General features: G+C 43.0%; 1 pseudogene; it reads right to left on the bottom strand.

Annotated features, from left to right (window-relative positions):
• Positions 1-11,206: 11,206 nt before the first annotated feature.
• Positions 11,207-12,660, bottom strand: LOC113615110 (fructose-2,6-bisphosphatase TIGAR pseudogene; annotated as a pseudogene).
• Between the last annotated feature and the right edge of the window lie 12,811 nt (positions 12,661-25,471).

Below are 25,471 nucleotides of genomic sequence, written 5' to 3'. Positions count from 1 at the left end.
TAGTGTATGAGACATACAGTTTTTCCATATCCTTGCCAGTAGTGCGTATGGTTAGCCATTGAAAATGTTAACCTTTTTTTTTTTTTTTTTTACATCTTTATTGGAGTATAATTGCTTTACAATGGTATGTTCGTTTCAGCTTCACAACAAAATGAATCAGTTATATATATACATATGTTCCCATATCTCTTCCCGCTTGCGTCTCCCTCCCTTCCACCCTCCCTATCCCACCCCTCCAGGCGGTCACAAAGCACCGAGCTGATCTCCCTGTGCTATGCGGCTGCTTCCCACTAGCTATCTACCTTACGTTTGGTAGTGTATATATGTCCATGCCTCTCTCTCGCTTTGTCACCGTTTACCCTTCCCCCTCCCCATAGCCTCAAGTCCATTCTCTAGTAAGTCTGTGTCTTTATTCCTGTTTCACCCCTAGGTTTTTCATGACATTTTTTTTTCTTAAATTCCGTATATATGTGTTAGCATACGGTATTTGTCTCTCTCTTTCTGACTTACTTCACTCTGTATGACAGACTAGAGGTCTATCCACCTCATTACAAATAGCTCAATTTCGTTTCTTTTTATGGCTGAGTAATATTCCATTGTATATATGTGCCACATCTTCTTTATCCATTCATCCAATGATGGACACTTAGGTTGTTTCCATCTCTGGGCTATTGTAAATAGAGCTGCAATGAACATTTTGGTACATGACTCTTTTTGAATTATGGTTTTCTCAGGCTATATGCCCAGTAGTGGGATTGCTGGGTCATATGGTAGTTCTATTTGTAGTTTTTAAAGAACCTCCATACTGTTCTCCACAGTGGCTGTATCAATTTACATTCCCACCAACAGTGTAAGAGGGTTCCCTTTTCTCCACACCCTCTCCAGCATTTATTGTTTCTAGATTTTTTGATGATGGTCATTCTGACTGGTGTGAGATGATATCTCATTGTAGTTTTGATTTGCATTTCTCTAATGATTAGTGATGTTGAGCATTCTTTCATGTGTTTGTTGGCACTCTGTATATCTTCTTTGGAGAAATGTCTATTTAGGTCTTCTGCCCATTTTTGGATTGGGTTGTTTGTTTTTTTGTTATTAAGCTGCATGAGCTGCTTATAAATTTTGGAGATTAATCCTTTGTCAGTTGCTTCATTTGCAAATATTTTCTCCCATTCTGAGGGTTGTCTTTTGGTCTTCTTTATGGTTTCCTTTGCTGCGCAAAAGCTTTTAAGTTTCATTAGGTCCCATTTGTTTACTTTTGTTTTTATTTCCATTTGTCTAGGAGGTGGGTCAAAAAGGACCTTGCTGTGATTTATGCCATAGAGTGTCCTGCCTATGTTTTCCTCTAAGAGTTTGATAGTTTCTGGCCTTACATTTAGGTCTTTAATCCATTTTGAGCTTATTTTTGTGTATGGTGTTAGGGAGTGATCTAATCTCATACTTTTACATGTAACTGTCCAGTTTTCCCAGCACCACTTATTGAAGAGGCTGTCCTTTCTCCACTGTACATTCCTGCCTCCTTTGTCAAAGATAAGGTGACCATATGTGCCTGGGTTTATCTCTGGGCTTTCTATCCTGTTCCATTGATCTATATTTCTGTTTTTGTGCCAATACCATACTGTCTTGATTACTGTAGCTTTGTAGTATGGTCTGAAGTCAGGAAGCCTGATTCCTCCAGCTCCGTTTTTCATTCTCAAGATTGCTTTGGCTATTCGGGGTCTTTTGTGTTTCCATACAAATTGTGAAATTTTTTGTTCTAGTTCTCTGAAAAATGCCAGTGGTAGTTTGATAGGGATTGCATTGAATCTGTAGATTGCTTTGGGTAGTAGAGTCATTTTCACAATGTTGATTCTTCCAATCCAAGAACATGGTATATCTCTCCATCTATTTGTATCATCTTTAATTTCTTTCATCAGTGTCTTATAATTTTCTGCATACAGGTCTTTTGTCTCCTTAGGTAGGTTTATTCCTAGATATTTTATTCTTTTTGTTGCAATGGTAAATGGGAGTGTTTTCTTGATTTCACTTTCAGATTTTTCATCCTTAGTGTATAGGAATGCCAGAGATTTCTGTGCATTAATTTTGTATCCTGCTACTTTACCAAATTCATTGATTAGCTCTAGTAGTTTTCTGGTAGCATCTTTAGGATTCTCTATGTACAGTATCATGTCATCTGCAAAGAGTGATAGCTTTACTTCTTCTTTTCCGATTTGGATTCCTTTTATTTCCTTTTCTTCTCTGATTGCTGTGGCTAAAACTTCCAAAACTATGTTGAATAAGAGTGGTGAGAGTGGGCAACCTTGTCTTGTTCCTGATCTTAGTGGAAATGCTTTCAGTTTCTCACCATTGAGGACGATGTTGGCTGTGGGTTTGTCATATATGGCCTTTATTATGTTGAGGAAAGTTCCCTCTATGCCTACTTTCTGCAGGGTTTTTATCATAAATCGGTGTTGAATTTTGTCAAAAGATTTCTCTGCATATATTGAGATGATCATATGGTTTTTCTCCTTCAATTTGTTAATATGGTGTTTCATGTTGATTGATTTGCGTATATTGAAGAACCCTTGCATTCCTGGAATAAACTCCACTTGATCATGGTGTATGATCCATTTAATGTGCTGTTGGATTCTGTTTGCTAGTATTTTGTTGAAGATTTTTGCATCTATGTTCATCAGTGATATTGGCCTGTAGTTTTCTTTCTTTGTGACATCCTTGTCTGGTTTTGGTATCAGGGTGATGGTGGCCTCGTAGAATGAGTTGGGGAGTGTTCCTCCCTCTGCTATATTTTGGAAGAGTTTGAGAAGGATAGGTGATAGCTCTTCTCTAAATGTTTGATAGAATTCACCTGTGAAGCCATCTGGTCCTGGGCTTTTGCTTGTTGGAAGATTTTTAATCATAGTTTCAATTTCAGTGCTTGTGATTGGTCTGTTCATATTTTCTATTTCTTCCTGATTCAGTCTTGGCAGGTTGTGCCTTTCTAATAATTTGTCCATTTCTTCCATGTTGTCCATTTTATTGACATAGAGTTGCTTGTAGTAATCTCTCATGATTTTTTGTATTTCTGCAGTGTCAGTTGTTACTTCTCCTTTTTCATTTCTAATTCTATTGATTTGAGTCTTCTCCCTTTTTTTTTTTTTTTGATGAGTCTGGCTAATGGTTTATCAATTTTGTTTATCCTTTCAAAGAATCAGCTTTTAGTTTTATTGATCTTTGCTATCATTTCCTTCATTTCTTTTTCATTTATTTCTGATCTGATTTTTATGATTTCTTTCCTTCTGCTAACTTTGGGGTTTTTTTTGTTCTTCTTTCTCTAATTACTTTAGGTGCAAGGTTAAGCTGTTTATTCGAGATGTTTCCTGTTTCTTAAGGTAGGATTGTATTGCTATAAACTTCCCTCTTAGAACTGCTTTTGCTGCATCCCAGGATTTTGAGTCATCGTGTCTCCATTGTCATTTGTTTCTAGGTAATTTTTGATTTCCTCTTTGATTTCTTCAGTGATCACTTCATTATTAAGTAGTGTATTGTTTAGCCTCCATGTGTTTGTATTTTTTTACAGATCTTTTCCTGTAATTGATATCTAGTGTCATAGCATTGTTGTCGGAAAAGATACTTGATACAATTTCAATTTTCTTAAATTTACCAAGGCTTGATTTGTGACCCAAGATATGATCTATCCTGGAGAATGTTCCATGAGCACTTGAGAAAAATGTGTATTCTGTTGTTTTTGGATGGAATGTCCTATAAATATCAATTAAGTCCATCTCGTTTAATGTATCATTTAAAGCTTGTGTTTCCTTATTTATTTTCATTTTGGATGATCTGTCCATTGGTGAAAGTAGGGTGTTAAAGTCCCCTACTATGAATGTGTTACTGTCGATTTCCCCTTTTATGGCTGTCAGTATTTGCCTTATGTATTGAGGTGCTCCTATGCTGGGTGCATAAATATTTACAATTGTTATGTCTTCTTCTTGGATCGATCCCTTGATCATTATGTAGTGTCTTTCTTTGTCTCTTCTAATAGTCTTTGTTTTAAAGTCTATTTTGTCTGATATGAGAATTGCTACTCCAGCTTTCTTTTGGTTTCCATTTGCATGAAATACCTTTTTCCATCCCCTTACTTTCAGTCTGTATGTGTCTCTAGGTCTGAAGTGGGTCTCTTGTAGACAGCAAATATATGCGTCTTGTTTTTGTATCCATTCAGCCAATCTGTGTCTTTTGGTGGGAGCATTTAGTCCATTTACATTTAAGGTAATTATCGATATGTGTGTTCCCATTACCATTTTCTTAATTGTTTTGGGTTTGTTATTGTAGGTCTTTTCCTTCTTTTGTGTTTCTTGCCTAGAGAAATTCCTTTAGCAGTTGTTGTAGAGCTGGTTTGGTGGTGCTGAACTCTCTCAGCTTTTGCTTGTCTGTAAAGGTTTTAATTTCTCCATCAAATCTGAATGAGATCCTTGCTGGGTTGAATAATATTGGTTGCAGGTTTTTCTCCTTCAACACTTTCAATATGTCCTGCCACTCCCTTCTGGCTTGCAGAGTTTCTGCTGAAAGATCAGCTGTTAACCTTATGGGGATTCCCTTGTGTGTTATTTGTTGTTTTTCCCTTGCTGCTTTTAATAAGTTTTCTTTGTATTTAATTTTTGACAGTTTGATTAATATGTGTCTTGGCGTATTTCTCCTTGGATTTATCCTGTATGGGACTCTCTGTGCTTCCTGGACTTGATTAACTATTTCTTTTCACATATTAGGGAAGTTTTCAACTATAATCTCTTCAAATATTTTCTCAGTCCCTTTCTTTTTCTCTTCTTCTTCTGGAACCCCTATAATTCGAATGTTGGTGCGTTTAATGTTGTCCCAGAGGTCTCTGAGACTGTCCTCAGTTCTTTTCATTCTTTTTTCTTTATTCTGCTCTGCAGTAGTTATTTCCACTATTTTATCTTCCAGGTCACTTATCCGTTCTTCTGCCTCAGTTATTCTGCTATTGATCCCATCTAGAGTATTTTTCATTTCATTTATTGTGTTGTTCATCATTGTTTGTTTCATCTTTAGTTCCTCTAGGTCCTTGTTAACTGATTCTTGCATTTTGTCCATTCTATTTCCAAGATTTTGGATCATCTTTACTATCATTATTCTGAATTCTTTTTCAGGTAGACTGCCTATTTCCTCTTCATTTGTTAGGTCTGGTGGGTTTTTATCTTGCTCCTTCATCTGCTGTGTGTATTTCTGTCTTTTCATTTTGCTTATCTTACTGTGTTTGGGGTCTCCTTTTTGCAGGCTGAAGGTTCGTAGTTCCTGTTGTTTTTGGTGTCTGTCCCCAGTGGCTAAGGTTGGTTCAGTGGGTTGTGTAGGCTTCCTGGTGGAGGGTACTAGGGCCTGTGTTCTGGTGGATGAGGCTGGATCTTGTCTTTCTGGTGGGCGGGTCCACGTCTGGTGGTGTGTTTTGGGGTGTCTATAGACTTATTATGATTTTGGGCAGCCTCTCTGCTAATGGGTGGGGTTGTGTTCCTGTCTTACTAGTTGTTTGGCATAGGATGTCCAGCACTGTAGCTTGCTGGTCGTTGAGTGAAGCTGGGTGTTGGTGTTGAGATGGAGATCTCTGGGAGATTTTCACCATTTGATATTACGTGGAGCTGGGAGGTCTCTTGTGGACCAGTGTCCTGAAGCTGGCTCTCCCACCTCAGAGGCACAGCACTAGCTCCTGGCTGCAGCACCAAGAGCCTTTCATCCACAGGGCTCCTTAATTTGGGATGATTCGTTGTCTATTCATGTATTCCACAGATGCAGGGTACATCAAGTTGATTGTGGAGCTTTAATCCGCTGCTTCTGAGGCTGCTGGGAGAGATTTCCCTTTCTCTTCTTTGTTCTCACAGCTCCCAGGGGCTCAGCTTTGGATTTGGCCCTGCCTGTGCGTGTAGGTTGCCGGAGGGCGTCTGTTCTTTGCTCAGACAGGACGAGGTTAAAGGATCCGCTGATTCGGAGGCTCTGGCTCACTCAGGCCGGGGGGTAGGGAGGGTCACGGAGTGCGGGGCGGGCCTGCGGCGGCAGAGGCCGGCCTGACGTTGCTAGCCTGAGGCGCGCCGTGCATTCTCCCGGGGGAGTTGTCCCTGGACCTCGGGACCCTGGCAGTGGCGGGTTGCACAGGCTCCCTGGAAGGGTGTGTGGATAGTGACCTGTGTTCGCACACAGGCTTCTTGGTGGCGGCAGCAGCGGCCTTAGCGTCTCATGTCTGTCTCTGGGCTCCGCACTTTTAGCCCCTCTCCTCGTGCATCAGGAAACAAAGAGGGAAGAAAAAGTCTCTTGCCTCTTTGGCAGGTCCAGCCTTTTCCCCGGACTCCCTCCCGGCTAGCCGCGGGGCAGTAACGCCCTGCAGGCTGTGTTCACGCCGCCAACCTCAGTCCTCTCCCGGCGCTCCGACAGAAGCCGGAGCCTCAGCTCACAGCCCCGCCCGGCGAGCAGACAAGCCTCTCGGCTGGTGAGTGCCGGTCGGCCCCGATCCTCTGCGCTGGAATCTCTCCGCTTTGCCGTCCGCATCCCTGTTGCTGTGTTCTCCTCCGCGGCTCCCAAGCTCCCCCATTCCGCCACCCGCAGTCTCCGCCCGCGAAGGGGCTTCCTAGTGTGTGGACACTTTTCCTCCTTCACAACTCCCTCCCGCTGGTGCAGGACCCGTCCCTATCCTTTTGTCTCTGTTTATTTTTTTCTTTTGCCCTAACCAGGTACGTGGGGTGTTCCTTGCCTTTGGGAGGTCTGAGGTCTTCTGCCAGCGTTCAGTAGGTGCTCCGTAGGAGTTGTTCCACGCGTAGATGTATTTCTGGTGTATCTGTGGGGAAGAAGGTGATCTCCGAGTCTTACTCTTCCGCCATCTTCCCGGAAGTGGGAAGCTGAAAATGTTAACCTTTTAAATAAGTCTGTAACTGTATCCCACTATGGTTTAGTTGCCTTTCCCTGATGTTGCATGATGTTGAGCATTTTTTCATTTGTTTACAGGCATACCTCAGAAATATGATGAGTTGGGTTTTAGACCACTGCAATAAAGCCAGTATCACAATAAAGCAAGTCACATGAAGTTTTTGATTTTCTAGTGCATGTAAAAGTAATGTTTATGCTATACTGTAGTCTGTTAGGTGTACAATAGCATTATGTCTAAAAAAAATACATACCTTAATTTAAAAATACTTTATTGCTAAAAATGTTGACTATCATCTGAACCTTTAGCTAGTTGTAAGGTTTTTGCAGTAGTAACATCAGAGATCACAGATCACCATAAGAAATATAATAATGATGATAATGTTTGCAGTATTGCAAGAATTACCAATATGTGACACAGACATGAAGCAAGCAAATGCTGTGGAAACATGGCACCAGTAGACTTGCTCAATATAGAGTTGCCAGAAACCTTCAATTAAAAACAAACAAACATCTGCAAAGTGCAGTAAAGCGGAGTGCAATAAAACAAAGTATGCCTGTATTTGCCAGTTTTATGTTGTTTTTGGTAAAATATCTATGCATATCTATTGCTTGTTTTTTAAAACGAAATTTGGGAGAATTTCCTGGTGGTCCAGTGGTTAGGACTGCACTTTCACTGCTGAGGGCCCAGGTTAGGTCAGGGAGCTAAGATCCCGCAATCTGCAGCCAAAAATAAATATATAAATAAAAAGAATTAAAAACAAAAAAAAGAATTTTGGCAGTTTCTCTCTCTCTCTCTCTCTCTCTCTCTCTCTCTCTCTTTCTCTCTCTCTCTTTTTTTAAGGAGACAGGCTTATTATTTTTAATTTTTTTATTTTTTTGTGGTACGCGGGCCTCTCACTGCTGTGGCCTCTCCCGTTGCGGAGCACAGGCTCTGGACGTGCAGGCTCAGCGGCCATGGCTCACGGGCCCAGCCGCTCCGCGGCATGTGGGATCCTCCCAAACTGGGGCACGAACCCGTGTCCCCTGCATCAGCAGGCGGACTCTCAACCACTGCGCCACCAGGGAAGCCCTTATCATTTATTTTTATTTTTTTCACCCAGTCTTAGTTGCAGCAGGTGGGCTTCTTAGTTGCAGCAGGTGGGCTCCTTTGTTGTGGCATGTGAACTCTTAGTTGCAGCATGCATGTGGGATCTAGTTCCCTGATCAGGTATTGAACCTGGGCTCCCCACATTGCGAGCACATAGTCTTATTTACTGAGACACCAGGGAAGTCCTAGCAGTTTCTCTTTTTTTCTAACAATTAAGAAGATAGTGAACAACAAAAACTTATGTTGGAACTTTATTCATTCTTCAGTAATGTGACTTCTTTGCTATAAAAATTATTGTTTTTGAATACGGGAGTATTTCATAAATATTTTGTGTACTGTACACAACATAGTGGCCACATACAGCATCTACTTTTTAAGTTTAATTGTTAACATTCTTTTTTTTTTTTTTTTTTTTTTGCGGTACGTGGGCCTCTCACTGCTATGGCCTCTCCCGTTGCGGAGCACAGGCTCCGGATGCACAGGCTCAGCGGCTATGGCTCACGGACCCAGCCGCTCTGCGGCATGTGGGATCTTCCCGGACCGGGGCACGAACTCGTGTCCCCGGCATCGGCAGGCGGACTCGCAACCACTGCACCACCAGGGAAGCCCTAATTGTTAACATTCTTGATCACTTCTTAGGTCTAGATATTCAGTGCTGTCAAGCCATGATTTGTAGATCTGAATAAATAGGCTTTGAGTGTTCTCATGTGGTTGGTCTTTATTTCCACAGGTCTTAGGACACATTCCACAAAATACGTGTAGTTAAAATTCTGTGTTATAAATTGATTTGAAATAGTTTTTGACTGTGATTATACAAGTATTTATTTCATACAGCATTTAGTTTGTTGTATTTCATTTTCTATTTTAGGTTATTGACATTTTAGCAACTAATGGATCCACTTAAGAAGATACCCTTGACTAACATCTTTCAAGGAGGCATTGTTATTCTAAATTGCATTTGGAAGCCTCATCACACCGTGTATAGAAAGTGGGCCATTTGTTAATCAGAATTTCCCCCCCTTCCCTCCCCTCTCCTCCTCTCCCCTCCTAGTATCACTTAGGGGGACTTGCTTCAGATAATTTATGAATAAGTTAAAACTTCCTCACTGGTCAATCTGCCTAAACCTTGCTCCTTTTCTTCTTATATCCCACCACCTTTCCTTTCTTTTCTTTTCCTCTTCAGTATTCTCCTAACCTGGCTCAAGTAGCTCAGTGTCCTTTTTTTTTTTTTTTTTTGCCAGGCAGCACCCTAACCAGGGATCAAACCCGAGCCCCCTGCAGTGGAAGTGCGGAGTCCTAACCACTGGACTGCCAAGGAATTCCTGCTCAATGTCCCTTGAATTTGTAATTTCCACATGGAGGAAACCCTCCTACATGGACATTCAACTTTGTTGTGTTCTAATCTCTGGCATTGAAGACTTCCTAAATCCCAGGTTGGAAAAGAAAGTTTATTAGAACATTCATTTCTGTGTACACACAGTCCAGAGATCAGTCACTTCTTTTGACTGAGTTGAGAAAAACAGGAATATCGGTTGAAAAATCTCTTAGACGTTTCCCGAAAAGGATTTGAAGATTAATGAAACTTTATGGAGTTTAAAGATTAAAAACAATACAACCGAAAACAAAAGTTTTGAAAAAGACACTGGAAAATGTAAGAAATTATACTAACCTAGTAAAGGAAAGAAATATTAGACTTCTAATGATTTTGATATAGTCAGCTCTTTACATTGCTAAACACAATCTTGCTCAAAGCTGTTTTCTCAAGGAAAAATTGAAAAAGTATAATTTTTAATAATGGCATTGAGTTCTAGGTTACCAGGTAAGAAGAAACAGGAAACTCTCAGAGCTTTTGCATAATTTCAAGTGTCTTTAAACATTTGGTTTATGTATATAGATATTTATAAATTATATTTTTGAAAGTTTCTACAGTATCCCTACCAGGATGACTTTTTTTTTTTTTTTCTGTACGCGAGCCTCTCACTGTTGTGGCCTCTCCCGTTGCGGAGCACAGGCTCCGGATGCGCAGGCTCAGCGGCCATGGCTCACGGGCCCAGCTGCTCCGCAGCATGTGGGATCTTCCCAGATCGGGGCACGAACCCGCATCCCCTGCATCGACAGGTGGACTCTCAACAACTGCACCACCAGGGAAGCCCCAGGATGACTTTTTTTTTTTAATGTACTACATTCATTTTGTACAATACAGTGGTTACAAGTAACCAGATCTATCTATACATACCAATATAGAGCCCCAAGATATATGTAATAAGTGAAAATACAGAATACAGACAGCTTGATATTTTGTATCAAGACCAGAAACACCAGAATAATATCATTGTTTAAAAACACCAGAACCCTAATGGGTTCCCATAAGGGAACCCATTTTTCCCTCATGACACTAGGTGGCCACGTGAAGGATGGATGGGTATATAGACTTGCGGTGCTGGCTGTCTCTGTAGAGAACAGGAGGGAACAGGACAGCGACAGCTGCTTAAAGGAACTTGGCTTACATCGCAATGTGTTATTTCTTTTTTTAAAAAAGGGGGGGAATATTCCTTCTGGGTGGCAGGGATGTGGACGTTTATTATCTGTCCTTTTTGGTTACTTTCCAACTTTTCGTCTGCAGTGAACTTCCTCTGCGCTCAACCACATGCTCTGCTCCAGCACTGGCACGAACACTGGCAGCTCTGGACACACTAAGGACAGCATGATCCTGAACTTGAAATATGACTACACGTGATTTTAGCCTTAACTGACAGCCTCAGTCCTACCCTCTGTGAGCTGAGACTCACAGCATTCATCAACATGATAATTTAAAAGCAAACTGCATGGAAAACACGTTCTCCATTTACATGAGGGCCTCAGAGCGACCCATCTTTTGTACAGAATTAAGGTAACCAAACTCCCTTTTCTCCAGTGCCATCTGGTGGAAAAGAGAGGAAACCTCATCTGTACCTTCCACAAAAAAAACACGGTTCTTTTCAGTGAAACCCCTCTTTTATTCTGGGGCTACTGTGAAGCAACCGTTTACTTTCTTTAGTGCCATCTTCAAACTAAATTCCTCAGCCTACAGCTTAGATAAGAAAGATCTGCTCTTTCCTCTTCCTCCGCTCAGATTCCTTCTTTAAAAATTTTGTAATCAGATGATGCTTCTTCCTCACGAGACTATTCTGCAACCACAATCCACATTCATCTGCATCTCAAGCCCTCCAGAGTAAACAATTCCAACAGTTGATTTCTGTATTAAACATTTAGTGTCGTTTGCTTTTACATAAACTATGACGGCAAGCATTTCTCCTTTAAAGAACTTTTTGAATATAACATATTTTCACATAAATATGGAGTGGAAATTACAAATAGTTCCCTCTTCCAAGAACTGGATGAGACAGTAAAAAAGAAAACATACAGTATCTTACCAAGAGCCAATAAAATAGGCCAGATTTTTCAGACATTAAAGAAAAATACCCAAAAAACCAGGACATTAAAAAAGCAAAAAAAAAATAGTAACAGGATTATTAATCCCCCAGTTTGCAATACTGAATTCCTTCATCCATTTACAATCAAGAGATGTCACTGAGCAGGGCAGTAAAATTACCCTGGAAAATTCCAACTGTACTCACAAAAAAGAAGTCAATTCTCAATGGCTTTCCATTAGTGTTTCATGTGGCTCTGATTCAATTCGAGCTTTATAACCTGCTATAATGGACAGCTTTTTAACTGTTTCCAAGTATGCATTAGCAGAGAGTGGAAATAAAGTCAAAGGCACTCCCTCAGAGGCTCACATTTGTTAGATTTCGATGCAGATTTAAATTTAGTGAATTTTGGTCACCCCGGTCAGGTGGCCCTGTAGGTTCACACACACACACTGGGTGGTTGGTTTCACTTCTCCTTTCTCAAAGTTTATAATAAAGACACTCATCCCTGAATTGGGGCTGACTGATGTGAGTTCGGACCTGCTCAGGGTCACCGGGAAGGAACACTTAAGGTCAGTCAGGAAATAATCCAACAGGCTTCTCATGTAGGCGCCGTGACTCACAACTAAGACACTGGCCACTAACCCTGGAGCGCTGCTGTCCAAATTAAACTTGGAGGCACAGTTTTTCCCTAAAGGAAATATCTCTGCCAAAGAACTCTCCAAACAGTTGCTCGGGGCTTCTTGGGAAAACTGTTCATTCTGACCTGACCTGCTTCTTTCAGGATCAGCTGACAAAGAAATTCAAAGAAGTCTTTTCCACGCATTTTCACCTGGTCCAAGGTCTCTCCTCCGGGGGGTGTGAACACAGGGCACTCCTGCCCAGCTGCTTTGGCCATGGCCCTTAGCTCACTCAGCGGCCAGCCTTCTGCAACCCCGTATTTACTTTCTCGAAGTCTTGAATCATACTTTACTGTCATATCTTTGCAAAATTTGCTCTTCTCCAAAATTCCATGCACGGTCTGCTTTGTCCTCATGAGGTCGCTGGAGAAAATGTGAGTAAACTTCACGTTATTAAGAAATATGCCAGCAGCAGCTGCTTGTTTAAATCCAGTTTCTGAAAGAGGCTCATCTATTCCTTGTCCTTGAAGGATTTTCTCCTTGTTAAGTCTTGTTTCTCCATGCCGGACCACTGTCAGAGCAAAGCGCGTCATCCCGCCAGCGCTGGGACAGAGCGAAGCAAAGCCCGCGTGCGCCGCCCGAACGTCACCCGCACTCCGCACAAGCCACACGGCACTGCCCAGGATGACTTTTTGAACAAACAACAGTAATTTCATAATTTCAATTTTAATACAGAACGTACATCTTCTACTACCATGGGAAAAAAAATTGTCACAGTATTGTAGTTTATAGAAGACTAAAATTTAATTTCTAAAGATTTGAAATTTACAAATATATTACATTGGGTTTATGGGTCAGCTAAGTTAATATCTCCACAAATAATTGTGTCTGCTCAGTTCAGCATCTTGACACAAAGTGTCCTTCATTCTCTCTCCACCCTCTACCTCAGTTTCCTGAATGCTCACACCCCTTCCCACTACTTGTCCTTCACATGTACTTTTCCCTGTCTTTGGTATATTCTTCTCAACGCTCTACAGTTAGTAAGTCACCAAAGAATAAAAAAAAATATATCTTCAGAGGATTTTCCCAGAGATTTTAGACTCGGTCAGGTGCACTGGGGTGGTGGTATGACATCAGGCAGGGCCTGACTTTTCCGTGTCTCCTTGTCCCGAGCCGTACGCGAGGGGAGCAAGGATAATGCTCATCCTCTGGAGCTGTTAAGACACGCAATGGCCCAGAGCGCATCAGATGTTTTGCACCCAGCTTGTGCTCACATGAATGGCATCTGCTGATGGTTTTGTTAGGCAGTTTTGGCGCGGACTCTTTACAAGGTATTAACTTTGGATGAGTGCTTTCAATAACCCAGACCTCCAGTTTTCTCATCATTAAAAAAGAAAAACATGAATTTGACAATAGAGGAATGCTTACCCTGGAGAATGGTGAAGATTGAAAGAGCTAATGTTTAACATGCTTAATACTGGTGTCTTATGAGTCTGTCTCTTCTGTATAGAATTGATGGTTTTCATGCAGGGAGCACCAGGGAAGTGCTCACTTGTGCCCAGGAGGCCCTTGTTAGGTCTAGAAAAGATGAGAGTCCCAGAGAGCAATTCCCAGGATGCTTTTTCATTCTGGTTTGTCACACAGGTGGAGAGGAATCCTAGTTTCTCATTATTGCTTTTATGTCAGAGATCTGCCTTTTCAGGACATGGACCTTCTCAAAGAAGGAGCCTGGAAACAGGACCGTGTTGGCTGTTGGAAATTATCAAGTTGTTTCCCAGTTGAGCTAGTGTTTTCCAAATCTTCCTGAAACACTTTCTTAGTGGATTCAAGTGTCTGCCTTGCTTGTGACAGTTTCCACCTTACATTCCTTTAGGGTCTGAATCTGCAATTCCTTTCAGTATAGTAAAGTGTGGAGGTTACTGAAGGACTTCAAAGTATTGTTCTCTCTCAATGCTCCTCTTTCTATTACAGATCTTAAAAGTTTCTTAATTTTCGACTAGGAGCCTCTGTATAGCTTTGAGCTCCCCTCCGCAAAAAAAACACAAAAAACCCAAACCCTAAATTATTTCTTATGCCAGCCTAGGAAACAAGAGTCTGCTTCAAGAGGCAAAGAGCTTATTTGAGATCAAAGAATTGCAGTTTGGGGCACACAGGTTTAGGTAGAAACCCAATTATTGTCTCAATTACAGGAGATGGGTTTTTATGGCAAAAAGAGGAAGATGAGGTAAGTTGTGCAAGATGTAATTGAGGGACTTCCCTGGTGGTCCAATGATTAAGACTCTGCGCTCCCAATGCAGGGGCATGGGTTTGATCCCTGGTCAGGGAACTAGATCCGGCATGCTGCAACTAAAAAAGAAAAGAAAGATCCTGTATGCGGCAAAGAAGATCCCGCGTGCCATAGCTAAGACCTGGCGCAACCAAATATGTTTATTTATTTTATATTTATTTATTTATTTAAAAAATAGATGAGGTAATTGATTGGATGATGTGTTCATTGGTAAACAGATGAGCTAAAGCTAGGTTTGTACTTCATTGATTATTCAGGTGAAGTGTTGACCTGAAACGAATAGGCTGCCAGATATTTCTCCAGCAAAGATGGGTTTATTTGGGATCAGCTGAGAATTGCAGAGAATCTGCAACCATCGTGAGCCACTTGAAAGCCTCTACCTAGCTAGGGAAGGAGAATGATTTTACAGTAAAGAAAAGGAAGTTGGGAGGGCTGTAGTAAACAGAGTCTGAGGCTTTTCATTGGCTGAGTCCTTGACAAGAAAGAAGAGCAGTCTTTCTTCTTCCTCTTGGGTTCTGCTATCAGTGCAGGTCATGAGAGCTCCCCCTTCTCGTCTCCCAACTCTATTTAATTGAATTTTCTGTTTTTATTTTATTTTTTAAAATTTTGGCTGGGTTGGGTCTTCGTTGCTGCGTGCAGGCTTTCTCTAGTTGCGGCGAACGGGGGCTACTCTTCGTTGCGGTGCGCGGGTTTCGCATTGCGGTGGCTTCTCTTGTTGCGGAGCACAGGCTCTAGGCTCAAGAGCTTCAGTAGTTGCAGCACGTGGGCTCAGTAGTTGTGGCTCTTGGGCTTTAGAGCACAGGCTCAGTAGTTGTGGCACACGGGCTTAGTTTCTCCGCGGCATGTGGGATCTTCCCGAACCAGGGCTCGAACCCGTGTCCCCTGTATTGGCAGGTGGATTCTTAAGCACTGTGCCACCAGGGAAGTCCAAATATTCTGTTTATTAATTTTTCACATTCTCCTCCTTTCCTCCCCACCCCCGTTGCTGCGCCAGGAGGGTTGTGGGATCCTAGTTCCCAGACCAGAGACAGAACTGGGCCCTTGGGTGTGAAAGAGCCGAGTCCTAACCACTGGACTGCCAGGAAATTCCCACCTCCCATGTTGATCAGGATCTTCCTCTGAATGCATCACTGATCATGAGTCAGGTTTTCTAGTTTCAGTGGCTTTTTGTTCCTCTATGTCAGGAAAGACATTTCCTGGGTGCAGTGTCTCAAGTCCGAGGAAAAGTGCACAGATTAGAAACCTATTAAGGTCACATTCAAGTCTTAGGCACTTTTTATCTGAAGTCCATGTTATCAAGATCATAAACATTGGAGATCTTATGAAGCATTATCCTACCACCAAAGGGTTGGTGGCAAACTTCTAACAGGCCTGGTCCAGATATCTTGGGAAAGCTGTGTCATCAGATGTCCTCTGCTTCAATTCTGGGAAATCTTTCCTCTCAGGTCACCAATGATGTGCAGACCCAGTCAGGGTTCAGCACTTTCTTTAGGTGTCATATGAATCCAAGAGTCTGTTCCTTGTAGTTTGGTGACACAAGGGCTGGGTAACAGTACTTGATAGGGGCCTTCCCAGCCAGGTTGAAGAGCGTTCTTCTGGAGGTGTCTTTTCCAATAGATGAAATTTCCAGGTTGCAAAATGTGATGCTTAAGATATTTGTCTCCTGAGGGCACACTGTGAAAAGATTGCTCGACCAAAACATGGTTATTTTTAATAGAAGCAATCAGGCCTTTGCTAAATTGGAGTATCTCTTATCAGTTGTGGGTCAAAAGAAGCAGGAGCCAAGTGAATTGTGCATCCTGTGACTATCTCAGAGGGTGAGAGTTTACGAGTCCCAAAGTGGGGGATCTGAGATTTAGAAGGACCAATGGCAATGCTTTTGGCCACGATGTTTGCAGGCCTCTACAAATCTTGCCAACTAAGTTTTAATAAAGTTGTTAGAACATTTGACTAAATCAGAGGATTGAGAGCAGTAAGCACAGTGAAATTATTGTAAAACTGACCAAACAGCACAGACATGTTGAAACACCTGACCAGTAAAATTGTTCCTCGATCGCTATGAAGTTCGAGAGGAGTTCCCCAGGTAGGGATAATCTTTTCCAAAAAGACATTAGCCACAGAAGAGGCAGTAGCCTGTCTGCAAGGGAAGGATTCAATCCAGTGTAAAAACATACAGATCATAACTAAAACATACTAGTATCTGTTAGATGGAGGAAGTTGTATGAAATCGTTTTTTTTTTTCCCCCAGTTGACAGTGTGAAGGAGTTGTTACATTTTGTGGATCAGCATCATCAGCTTCCTGAGAAACCTTTGCTAAAATGGATTATGAGAGTAAATAATTTGGGGGCTATGTGTTTGGTTTCAAGTGCTGCAGAGTGGAAGAGCGTGTTTGGGTTACAGCAGGACTCACAGGTCACTATGAAATAATCACAGATGTCTATATGTGATCCAGACACACAGGAGGTTGTTGCTGAGGGAACAGCCAGCCTGGTGGAAGGATAGAAGCCACTGTAAAGTCTGTTTAGCCTGAGAAGGGGGAAGGTCCTTCTCCCCCAGTGTATGCCAGGTGGAGCATCCCAGGCGAAGCAGATGATACGCTTTGTATGCAAGCAGTGTGGAACTGGCTTTATGATGATGGGGATACTCACCGGCTGAATATGCCCATTACCCAGGTCGTGGTAAATGCCGTAGTTCAAGGAGCTCCTTTCGCATGGGCACCCCATATGACCTTGTTGAGAAAACCGAAAACAGTTCAGGGAAACCTTATGGAAATGATTGCTGTCTCAGTTTCCCTTCGTGGGTATTATAAATGCTGATAAAAACATTATATTAGGGCTTCCCTGGTGGAGCAGTGGTTGAGAGTCCGCCTGCCGATGCAGGGGACACGGATTCGTGCCCCAGTCCGGGAGGATCCCACATGCTGCGGAGCGGCTGGGCCCGTGAGCCATGGCCGCTGAGCCTGCGCGTCCGGACCCTGTGCTCCGCAACAGGAGAGGCCACAACAGTGAGAGGCCCGCGTACAGCAAACAAACAAACAAACAAACAAAAAATATATTATATTAATTAATAAGAGATTGAGAAAAGTCCCTTGACTCTCCCCTAGGACTCTCTCCAGTCTCTTATTAATTAACAATGTTTTTTATCAACATCAAGGGACTCTTGCCAAGAAGGTGAAAATTTTTTTAAAGTTTTTAAGAAATGAGGTGAATAAAGGAAATACTAATATGAGCGAAACAAAGAGGAAATGTAAAGGAACGAGTAATATGACTTGTCCTAGTAGTTTGGAAATCTTTAAATAGGATTTACTTTTTTTTTAAATTAATTATTTATTTATTTTGGGCTGTGTTGGATCTTCATTTCTGTGCAAGAGCTTTCTCTAGTTGTGGCAAGCGGGGGTCACTCTTAATCACGGTGCGCGGGCCTCTCACTATCGCGGCCTCTCGTTGCGGCACACAGGCTCCAGACACGCAGACTCAGTAGTTGTGGCTCACGGACCTAGTTGCTCCGCGGCATGTGGGATCTTTCCAGACCAGGGCTCGAACCCGTGTCCCCTGCATTAGCAGGCAGATTCTCAACCACTGCGCCACCAGGGAAGCCCTGTTTGGAAATCTTTAGTTGCTATTAAGAAATGGGATGAATCTAGGGAATTCCCTGGCGGTCCAGTTGTTAGGACTCCGTGCTCTCACTGCCAAGGTCCCAGGTTCAAACACTGGTCAGGGAACTAAGATCCCACGAGCCAAGCAGCGCGGCCAAAAAGAAATGTGTTGAATCTAGCAGATATTGATGGGGTTGAGACAAAAGTTTTAATCCAGCACTACCAAATATTGAGTAGGCCAAATGGACACCCTTCTGGGACTCAACATTAAATGGCCCCAAACAAGTCTGCTCTATTTACCCCAGTTTGGAGACATTAAAAAAAACCTGAAAGCCAAGATTACTATAAGTACCCTGACCAGCAGTCACTTGGGGCAGTGGTTAGGCAGATTTTTCAAGGTAAAGGTCAGGGTCCCTTGGCTTCACCTTTTACTGTGGACCCGAAGCCTTTTGCATAAGAGTGGGTAAAATGGTCAGAGTGGAAAAGATGAAACAGTAGGGAAGGGGGTAGGGCACAATTTTAAACGAATAACATAACCATTGAGAATATGATAAAAACTTGTTAGAACCGACTAGGTCCAAGATGGTGGAAGACTCCACTTCCAGTAGACCTTGAACCTCATTATACACTCGTTGTAATACATTGCCATGCTAAATGACATACCCACAGGCACTGGGACCGTTCTGAGGCTGACCGTAAAAGTCCAAAAGGTGGGTGGTGGCCCAATTCCTGGGAATCCTCCCCTTCCTCAAAATAGTTCAAATAATCCTCCCACTCATTAGCCTATGAAATTACCAAGCCCATGAAAACTAACCACCCCGTATTTTGGGGCCACTCTCAAGACTTTTGAGACGGACCATATTCTGTCTATGGAATATGTATCTCTCTAAATAAATCCGCTTCTTACATATCACTTCGTCTCTCACTAAATTCTTTATGCGATGAGACATAAAGAACCTGAGCTTCATTAAGTCCTGAAACAAAGTGTGCGATTTCAATTAAAAGACAGTGGGTTCGGGCTTCTCTCGACGCAGTGGTTGAGAGTCTGCCTGCAGATGCAGGGGACACGGGTTCGTGCCCCGGTCCGGGAAGATCCCACATACTGCGAAGCAGCTGGGCCCATGAGCCATGGCCGCTGAGCCTGTGCATCCGGAGCCTGTGCTCCGCAACGGGAGAGGCCACAGCAGTGAGAGGCCCGCGTACCAAAAAAAAAAAAAAGACAGTGGGTTCAAGTCCCATCTGGGTTGTGCAGTTTCAAAGAGAAGTTTCTAGGATATAAAGTTTTGTCAACTTTACCTCAGTGTTTAATGGAAATGGATATTATGTCTGGCTGGGAAATACTTCCCTTACCTAGAATTGTAAAAACAAAATCTGGATGAAGTCCTCATAGAGACTACGGTTTGTGAAAGGAAAATCAAAAACGGAGTTTCTGTTGCTAAGAGACCTCTCTAAAATGGAGCCAGGAGGCCATTAAGGACTTATGACTTATGCATGTCTCAGCCTGGATGGAATCTGACCTTTTGATCACTCATTGCCCTAATGAAGGCATCTAGAATATTTGCCAGAAACTCAAGTTACTTATCGGACCCTTACCCCAAAACAACTCATGATTCTTGCAGGACAGGTATCTCCTGACTCGGGTCAGAGTCCGACACAATTCTCACCAGGCAACTTTTAACAATCTCATGGCTTTTTGTCTTTATAAGCCCCTGACTCCTTCTGTTCCCTACTCTTTTTCTCTTGTTGCTGAATGCAAGTTCCTGTGCCCAACGCACAGTGAGGCCAAGCAAACCAAAACATTGGAGTTTGGAGCAGAGAAAGGTTTATTGCAGGGCCAAGCAAAGAGAATGGGTGGCTTGAGCTCAAAAACCCCCAAATCCCTGATGTTTTTGGAGGAGAAGTTTTTTCTTTTAAACTTTTTATTTTATATTGGAGTATAGCCGATTAACAATGTTGTGATAAATTCAGGTGCACAGCAAAGGGACTGAGCCATGCATATACACGCATCCATTCTCCCCCAAAATCCCCTCCCATGCAGCCTGCCACATAACATTGAGCAGAGTTCCCTGTGCTATACAGTAGGTCCTTGTTGGTTATCCATTTTAAATATAGCAGTGTGTACATGTCTATCCCAAACTCCCGGGGAAGAAGTTTTTATAGGCAAAATTGGGGGTGAGAGCTGCAGGGTGTGTGACTTTCTTCTGACTGGTTGGTAGTGAGGTAACAGGGTGGGAATCTCTGCTCAACCTGAAGTTGCCATCTTCCACCTGGGTGAGGGCCTTAGTTGCTGCAGAAGAACTCTAAGATACTGAGTTCTGCAGCATTATGCAGGATTATGTATATCCCTTGAGCAGCAACCAGGATCTTGCTGCATTGCCGCACTCTTGTTTCTTGTCTGCTCTTCCTTTGTTTCTGCATCCCCTCACTTCCATGATTAGCAACTGTTTGAATCTGTTCTTTGGAACTCAGGGAATGTCTAGGAGGCTGAAGGAAGCCTATCTCCTACAAATAAGAAACAGGGGGCACAAAAGGTCCTGCTTGGTTTCAGTACCTTGCCCTATGCATTTCTTCCATTTGGCTGTTCATTGATATCCTTTATCCTATCCTTCAGTAAAGTGGTAAACATAAGTAATGTTTCCCTGTGTTCTGTGAGCCGCTCTAGCAAATAATTTGATCCAAATGGGAGGAGGTCATGGGAACCTCCAATTTGTAGCCAAGTTGGAGAGAAGTTGTGGGTAACTTGGGGACCTACTACTTGAGATTGGCATCTGAAGTGAGCTGCAGTCTCTGGACTGATGTGGTCATAGACTTCTTTCATAAAGAATGTCAAAGGCCAGATTCTGCTCACAGAGATTTATACATGGATGTGACTTGCAGTAATATGAGAACCTGTTGTTTCTTTTTTTTTTTTTTTTTTTTGCAGTACGCGGGCCCCTCACTGCTGTGGCCTCTCCTGCTGCGGAGCACAGGCTCCGGACGTGCAGGCTCAGCAGCCACGGCTCACAGGCCCAGCCGCTCCGCGGCATGTGGGATCCTCCCAGACCGGGGCACGAACCCGTGTCCCCTGCATCGGCAGGCAGACTCCCAACCACTGCGCCACCAGGGAAGCCCAGAACCTGTTGTTTCTAATTTTCTGCCACTCTGAATTGCCAGGGAACCTCCTAGGTAAATGCCCGAATTTCTGGTCCATGTTCCCAAGGAAACAGGCAGCTCCACTTTGCTATTTCTGAAGCTTATCTTCCCATTTCAACAATATCTTTCAATTTTCCCTCTAATCCTTCTTGTGATGGTCTCTCCTCCCAGAGGACTATAGCTTTTTCATAGCAGTAATGCAGATGTGACCATCTTACTGGAAGAAGGGAAAGAGGCTTAGATGCTGGTAGAAAAACCTGTCAAAAGGTATGTTTCTGGGTAAGTTGTGGTGAATTAGCCCAAGTAAGTCTTTGTAGAAAAGATCCTTGTAGGAAGCATGAAGACGTTTTAGGATATTGTAGGGATACACTATTCTAGGATCCCAGATGAAAAGGAAGTTGAGGGATCTTCAGCATAGGCTCCAAAAGGACCATTCCTCTATCTCCATTTATTATCTGTCTATATCTGTTATGGTGTCACCAGAAGGGGGACCCCTTTCAGGGTCTGAGAGTGCAGTCTTGTCTAACACCCAGAAATGAATTGTCCGAGGAGACACACGTACTGACAAAGCAAAAGACTTTATTGGGGAGGGGGGCCCGGGAGGAAAGCAGCAGGGTAAGGGATCCCAGGAGAACCGCTCTGCCATGTGGCTCCCAGTCTCAGGTTTTATGGTGATGGGGTTAGCTTTCCAGATTGTCTGTGGCCAGTCATCTTGCTCGTGCCCATATTTGGTCTGGCTCAGGGTCCTTCCTGGTGGGACGTGCATCTCTCAGCCAAGATGGATTCCTGCGTGAGGGTTTCTGTGAAATTGGCAGGACATATGGACTGGCATCTCCTCCCTCCTTTAGTCCCCTTCTGAATTCTTCTGTTTAGTTTTTTTTTTTAACATCTTTATTGGAGTATAATTGCTTTACAATGGTGTGTTAGTTTCTGCTGTATAACAAAGTGAATCAGCTATAGTATACGTATATCCCCATATCTCCTCCCTCTTGCATCTCCCTCCCACCCACCCTATCCCACCCCTCTAGGTGGTCAAAGGTTAGTTTCACAAGACATATTCTGGGCTGGCCTCTCCTCTCTCTCCCTCTTTCTTTCTTTCTTTTTTTTTTTAAGATCCCATGGATCTTACTTCCCCACCCGAGCTCCCTGCATTGGAAGTGCAGAGTCTCAACCACTGGACCGTCAGGGAAGTCCCCTCTTCCCTCCTTCTGACCTCTCCTGAATTCTCCTGATTTTTGGCAGCAGCACCATGTTCCTTATCAGGACCTCCTGCCGTGAGACAACTCCTGCAAGTAGTTATTATCTATCATGCCTGGCCAAGGCAGGCAGTTTCGGTCAACAGTTCCCTAGCAATGGCATCTTCTCTAAAGTGGAGGTGTTTACCATCATAACAATGTACATAGGTACTTTATTTATTTATTTATTTTGGCGGTATGTGGGCCTCTCTCTGTTGTGGCCTCTCCCGTTGCGGAGCACAGGCTCCGGACGCACAGGCTCAGCGGCCATGGCTCTCCGGCCCAGCCTCTCCGCGGTATGTGGGATTTTCCCAGACCGGGGCACGAACCCGCGTCCCCTGCATCGGCAGGCGGACTCTCATCCACTGCGCCACCAGGGAAGCCCGGTACTTTATTTTTTTTATGGCAAATTATTCTTCTTAAGTTCACTGAAGGTAAATATACTACTGAGTTTTGGCTAAGAAAAGCTGTCAATTAGGTTGAAAAACACTTTTCCTCTAAAGCTGGGCTTTAGAGACCACATATGACCATCTGTGTTAGAGGAAATGAAGAGCACACACAGTGGTTTGCGGGGACAGCACTGCCAGTGCTCCATAAATGACTGAATGTATTCACAGACCCTGCATAAAAGCCGATGTCTAAATCTTTGTTTTCCCTAGGGGCATTTACATTATTTTGTTGGCATTCCTATTGTTTTTCCTTAATGCAGCACTATAAATTGCCCATCTTAAGCCGATTAAAATGACAGTAAATTCATGGTAGTTGTAGTTTGGAGAACCAAGGCAGTTAGACAAAGTGTGACCTTTTCACATGAATATAGGCTCAAAATTGTGGCTCTGAATCTAGAATGCCTTCCGCTCTTTCTGAGTCTACCATTTTTCACATTTAACATATTCCCTTATCACTGTCTGTTTATGCCTCTGTGTTTGGACTCTATTCTCTCTGGTGTGTTTAGATATCATTGAAATATCTGAGTGGAAAGGGGCTTTATTTTTGTCCCATTCTCTATCTTCCAGCATAGAAGTTTATTTTCAAGAAATATAGAGGAAAGGGCAATGATTTGCTTTATTGATATATTTCAGGTTGGAGTTCAAGATGGAAAAATCAATGAATATCAGCACAGGAGGATATTTATCCAAACAATTCATCCCAAAGTTTAGTAACAGAATAAAAATCATAAAGTAGTATCTCAAATGCTCCAAGTGTGACAAGGACTGTGAGTATCTGGTGCAGTTGGATGGGCAGTATGGAAAACAGGTAGAACACTTCTGACCAGTGATCCTCACCTTTGCAGAAAGCCCCACTGGGGCTTTATACAGCATGTTTGTAAGCAGCTTCTCTTTAAAATTAATTTATGAATGTGTGAAAATATTTGACCATCCTGATCCATTCCTAGGATGAGACAACATCTCCAGGAAGTGTGTATGGGCAGCTGAAATACAGTCAACACCATTTAGAGGCCATTCATTATATATCTGAGAGTATTTTATGTTTGTTATATTTTTCCCATTCTCAACAACATGAGCGTTTTAAAATGTTGATCATAGAGAGAATGAAGTTACCAGAGGCAGGAAATAAGTGAAGCAGTGAGTTCCCTGAGAAAAAATGAAGGTGACATTTAGGTTCAGATGCAGATAATGGCTTCAGCCAGAGTCAGGACCATTTCTGCAGAGGTGAGAAAGGAAGAAGCAAGGAGGATACAGCTCTACATGAGTGTGTAAGGGTTACGGAGCAAAGACAAAAGTACAGACTCCCTCATTTTGAACATGAAGTAGGTTATATGAGGAGTGAGCAGCTGTGTGGGAGGTGGTGGCGGTCTGGAGCAAGGTCTGTGTGGATTTGGGAGCTGGTGCAGGAGTCCGAGCTGAACAGTGCACAGCACAAATGTGGGGAAATCACACTCAGGCAAGATACGATACCTTGGAATAGGATAGTAGTGTCGGAGCTCATTGAGTTTGTTGGCGTGGTGAATCCAGGGGGTGAAAATAATGTCAGATGGACAAGACATGTGGATGGCTATGGCTGCATTTTGGGTTTCATAGAAGAAGGACTGAGGGATCTGAGTTTGTTTCCAGCCTTCTCAACCTCTTGGAAGTCAGGGACCACTAAAATTGGGGAATTTGAAGGACTGGGAAAGATTATGGGCCCTTTTTAGGAATAAAGAGTCTGTTAGCTTGTCATATTAAAGTGGAGACGTGGTACTGAGGAGAGGGGTGAAGATTGGGAACAGCCTTTGAGGAACAGTGGAGAATATGGCCAGCTGGAGAAGCTACCAGAGGAAAGAGACCATGACTCTGCGTGATAGCTATCAATATGCCGCATGGCTCCAGCTGCCTGCATCAGCCCAGATATGAAAGAAGAGCAAGTTACCCCTTTATGTTTTACAGGACAGTGAGAACAGGAAGACATGGGGGAAAAGACTTTTTCAGTGTCTCACTAATAAAGAGAAGGATCAACATATACAGTGAAGGTATAAGTGCGGGATGAAGAGTATTCATGGGTGTATACACACACACACACACACACACACACACACACACACACACACACACATATTTTTTTTTGCTGTACGCGGGCCTCTCACTGTTGTGGTCTCTCCCGTTGTGAAGCACAGGCTCCAGACGCGCAGGCTCAGTGGCCATGGCTCACGGGCCCAGCCGCTCCGCGGCATGTGGGATCTTCCCGGACCGGTGCACGAACCCGTGTCCCCTGCATCGGCAGGCGGACTCTCAAACACTGAGCCACCAGGGAAGCCCTATTTTATTTATTTTTTGTGTGGGATCTTTAGTTGAGGCATGCGGAATTTTTAGTTGTGGCATGTGGGATCTAGTTCCCTGACCAAGGATCGAATCTGGGCCCCCTGCATTGGAAGTGCAGAGTCTTAACCACTGAAACCACCAGGGAAGTCCCTTATGGGTATAATTAACTAGGAAGTGTGACTTTTCAAGTGAGTCTGCAAATAAATTTGAGCTATTAATATTATTCATTATGACTATCATTGTTACATAACAAATATTAATAAGTAACTTTTGTTGAGCCACACACTGTGACCTAGGTCTTATGTGGATCATTTCCTGCGTTATCTGCTTACACGGCATAGAATCTATTACGGCTGTCATTTTTCAAGAGTATGCAGAGTGCAGCCAACTGCATGTATGTTCACCAGACTCATTTGGTCTTCTCTTGGGCACACAGCTCAACCTCA

This window comes from Aethalodelphis obliquidens, unplaced genomic scaffold (genome assembly GCF_003676395.1).
Source record: "Aethalodelphis obliquidens isolate GAN/ISIS:26980383/991018 unplaced genomic scaffold, ASM367639v1 scaffold113, whole genome shotgun sequence".
NCBI classification, from domain to species: Eukaryota; Metazoa; Chordata; class Mammalia; order Artiodactyla; family Delphinidae; genus Aethalodelphis; species Aethalodelphis obliquidens.
The sequence above is the reverse complement of the archived record's forward strand: the minus strand, read 5'-3'. Positions and strand labels throughout refer to the sequence as shown.